This window comes from Grampus griseus (assembly GCF_964374135.1).
Source record: "Grampus griseus genome assembly, chromosome: X".
Lineage (NCBI taxonomy): Eukaryota > Metazoa > Chordata > Mammalia > Artiodactyla > Delphinidae > Grampus > Grampus griseus.
In genome coordinates, this window is record NC_138999.1 from 53,446,732 (window position 1) to 53,451,331 (window position 4,600).

At 41.7% G+C, this 4,600-nt stretch overlaps 1 pseudogene across 1 annotated transcript; it reads right to left on the bottom strand.

The window, feature by feature from the left end:
• Nucleotides 1–1,572: 1,572 nt before the first annotated feature.
• Nucleotides 1,573–3,443, bottom strand: LOC309839869 (nuclear receptor coactivator 4-like; annotated as a pseudogene). The gene has a single exon. The product of its transcript is annotated as a nuclear receptor coactivator 4-like (transcript).
• Nucleotides 3,444–4,600: the final 1,157 nt, after the last annotated feature.

Here is a 4,600-nt window from a genome sequence, read left to right on the forward strand (position 1 = left end):
ATAATAGGCTAGTTTCAGCTGTGGTTCAAGAATTCTAGTGAAGCTGTATGGCAATGACACTGGGACTGTGAAATTTCCCCAAAAGGGCTTTCTAGATGACCACAAGTACAAACTTTAAAAGTATTTCCAGTAAGGGCTTCCCTGGTGGTGCAGTGGTTGAGAGTCTGCCAGCTGATGCAGGGGACACGGGTTCGTGCCCTGGTTCGGGAAGATCCCACATGCCGTGGAGCAGCTGGGCCCGTGAGCCATGGCTGCTGAGCCTGCGTGTCCGGAGCCTGTGCTCTGCAACGGGAGAGGCCACAACAGTGAGAGGCCCATGTACCGCAAAAAAAAAAAAATAGTATTTCCAATAACACATAGGCAAGTTGAGTGGCTTAATAATTTAAATGCCTGGAAAGCAGCTAAGATGTTTCGTCTTAGAGAATTTTAAAACATGGTATAAGTACCATTTGTGGCCTACAGAGAAACTTTTTAAAGCATGGACATAACTTTAAGGATACCAAGGAAACATCAATAGTTTTCATAAAGCTTCAATAAACACCCCAAGGCATAAGTGTTCAAAACAGCCTATTCACTAAAATGTCACTGCATTATACTTTTAGAGGTATAAGTATGCTATGCTTGCAGTGAGAGGACATTTAATTTATGCTTAGGTGTCAGATTCATCTTTCATTTACACAGGATGCACCAATAACACTTAGGATAGTGAATAGTTCAAGTACTACATTTCCAACATGTCTTGCCTTTTGCTTTTTGATTACTCAGCACTGGGACTCTTCTGCCTGTAGTTTTTCAGAATATTTTGAAAGAGACTAGGACTACCCTGAATATAGACTTCAAGTAATATTGAGCCCTTCTGAAAGAGCTGTCTAGATACTTTAATAATAATGTTTAGAGAAGGGAATAAAGACAAAACTTGAAGTAACTGAGTTTCTTTCAAAAGAAGAAAAATAACGTTGAACCTGGCATGTAAGCTAAAATGTTTTGTAATTAATGTCAAAATTTGCCAGGATTGTTAATACATATTTTGGTAAGAAAAAAACACTATATTGGCAAGGTTAATTATTTGTGTGCAATATATTGTATATTAATGAAACAGAAGAATTCACCAGTAATGGAAGAAAACCCACAGCAAGGGAAGCATCCAAAGAAGGGCAATCAAAAAGTTAGGTAAGTTTACTAGCTTTATAATACAAAACACATCTTAATTATAGAACTATTTCATTTTTAAAACTTCAGTTTTTTAATGTACTTCTAATAACAACCTCATCTAAGGAGCCATGGAGGCTTATGAAGAAGACCTAGCCACGAAGATGCTGTGTTTCTAGTGTAGGGGTGAATTAATGCTGCTATAAGAAGAAACTGAATCACATCAGCATCAACAAACAGCCTTTTTCTTTTACACAGTAACTCATAATTTGATGACATTATTTCTCTTCATTAGTTCAAAATTAGGCAGGAAAGGAACTACATCAGACCCAGAAACACAATGATTTGGCAAGCCACAGTCAATCAGCTCATGGATTTGTGATAATCTGCAGAAAATTTGCTTGACTCTAGTACTCCATTTTTTCACATCTGTAAAGGAGTTCGATACAATCTTTTTTTTAAATCAACTTTAAACTGCAAACAGGCAAAGAGATCACGAACTGCTGGGGGGGGCGCTGTAAAGGGCAGGGGGAAAGTTGTATTCCTCCTGTAGGGACCAATAAAGTAACACTTCCTTGGCCTTCTTTTGAAGTAGCCACTTGTTTTCTCCTGAGGATAACTGGCTAAAATTTCCTGTCTTCTTCCCTGGCAAGACCCAGTCAGCTGTGTTAAAGCGAAACCAGGAAGTGGCCGAGAGGCTTGTGAGCTTTTGTTTGCAAGCTCTGTCCTTGGTAAGAGGCACTTCCTTGGGACATCCCTCTTTGCACGAGGGAGTAATGAGCCACTCTGACAAGGGACTGTTGTTTATGACTTAGAAGGAATAAGCAATTCTAGAAGAAGCCATTGCCTTTGGTGCCTTAGCTTGTTCTGTTGCCTCTTTTCTGAATGGACAGGGCCACATATTCAGGGAATCTTTATGTTTCTCAGGTTCAGGTTTTGGTTCCACAGGCATACCATTTTTATCCTTTCCTTCTTTCTTCAAAACCCATTTACACAGAGCTTCCTTCTCACAAGTTTCATCACACATGCACTCTGCAAAGCTTATACAGGGCTCATTGGCTTTGCAGACCTCCTCTACTTTATATGGGTCTTGATGGTTCTGAACAAGCCAATCCTCAGTAATCACACTGGGAGCAGACATGAGTTTATTGGACTTCAAGTGGTTATTCAGGCACTTCAGACTGACCAGATTTTCAGTCTCCACACCTTTGGGCAATTGGTACAGGAATCAGGCTTGACAAGCCAATCATACACACTATAGGACTCCTGGTAACACCCGGAACAAGAGCTTAAACTTCTCACTGGTTTCACATCTGCCATTGCCAGACTTCTCAAGCTTATGGGATTCCTGGGGAGTCACCAGCCAATCAGAAAGGTCCATCTCATCTTGATCAAGAAGCCCTAGATCTCCAACCTTTTCAATTTCAATGGAGTAAGAACTGGTAGTAGAATAGCTGTTACACTTTTGGTAACTTGGTTTTTCAGAAACTTCTTATTGCTGACTCTTGTGGAGACAGTTTTCCAAGGCCTTTAGGTTGTCCCAGACATTATTGAAGAAATTGCAGGCTCTGGCAGAAGTCTGACTATTCTCTAAGGTCTGCTTTTTGGGTGATCCAGTCCTGGAGATTGGTGCTGGGTATGTAAGAAGCCTGGTGACAATTGGCAGGTTTGCTACCAAGGAGCCATTCGCTGATAATGACAGCTGTGGTGCTGGATGCTGAGTTCTGCTCTGACAATGGTATATAAGCTCTTTTCTCCAGGAAAGACCCAATATTTGATGAACTAGCATGAGCCATAAAGTGCTCAGGAATTTCAATGGTCTTGAGAGACCCAAATATGGTGATAGCCTGGCGCAGGGCAGTTATGTTGGCTTCAAAGAATAGGACAGTGGAATCTTTAGGTTTGAGGGTCAAACTTCCCAGTCTGTCCAGGCACACGGAGACTTGATTGGCTAGATCTTTGTTTTGGGTGCAATCCAGTTGATGAATAAGACAACTGAACTGGCCCAGTAACCAGTTGAGCTGCTGGGCCTGCTGCTGAAGTGCCTTCTCTTTAAGCTGATAGATGAGATCTATCTTTTCATACACCCACACCTCACAGCTTTGAAGGCATTCCAGGTGATGACTTATGCAACTGTGAATCTGGGCTTTGACCTCTCACAAGTTATCTTTAATTTGCTGTTCAGCCCAGAGAACTCCACCAATAGCAAGCTCCAAGCCCCTCTGTACATCACAACACCTCAAAAGGGGTTCTCTATTACTGGAGCAGCCTCTCTGGTCCTGTGAGGTACTCATTCTTCTCCCTGTTCCATCTAACGCCAAGTAAGGCATTTCTAGTTCAAAAGCAACAGTGACTCATGCAACTTTCCAGGTTTCCCAACACTTCCTAGAAGCACAGTCACCCTAAGAAACCTGGGTCCCATCCTCCCTGGAAGCCACAGCCTACCATTCACTCTCCACTTCAGAGCAGGCAAGGGCACCACTCAGTACACATGCACACAGCCCTGGCTGCAGGACCCATTCTTGGCCCAGCAAGGCAAGCCCACCCCTTGGACTCCTGCTGTGGTGCTGAGCTGCCAGAGGTAACTCACAGGCCAGGTCCCTGCCATGCCAGCTTCCTGGCAAGCAGGAGGTTGCTTTATCCAGGACTGGGGTAAGGAAGGTCCCTGAGCCTGAAGGCTGTGCCCTGCCCCTCCCATGCACCTGGCAGTGGCCCATGGGCAGAATTAGGATACTTTTATATTTCCCTTTTGATGTCTTTTCTGACCCATTGGTTCTACAGAAGTGTCATTTTGTTTTCACATATGTGTAGATTTTCCACATTTCCTCCTGTTGATTTCTAGTTTTATATCATTGTGGTCAGAAAGGATTGTTGGTATGAGTTCCTTCTTCTTAAATTTCCTAAGACTTGTTTTGTGTCCTATCACATGACCTATCCTAGAAAGTGTTCCATGTGCACTTGAGAAGAGTGCGTATTTTGATGCTGTTTTATGGAATAGTCTACATAGGTCTAAGTCCATTTTGTCTAAATTTATGGTTCAATTCCAACATTTCTTTGTAGATTTTCTGAGTGGAGACTCTATCAGTTGTTGATACTGGGTTATGAAGTCCCCTAGTATTATTGTATTGCTGTCTATTTCTCCCTTTAGATCTGTTAGTGTTTGTTTAACATAATTAGGTGTTCTGATGTTGGGTGCATGTATATTTATGATTGTTATGTCATCTTGATATATTGTCCCTTTATCATTATATAATTACCTTGTCTATTTTTACCATTTTTGGCTTAAAGTCCATTTTGTTTGATATGAGTATCTACATTTGTTTACACTTCCATGGAATATATCCTTTTATTACAGTAAGTCCCCTATGTATGAACCTTCAAGTTGTGAACTTTCAAAGATGCATACATGCCTTTGCATGTCAAATCACGTGTTAGTTAACATGTCTGGCAT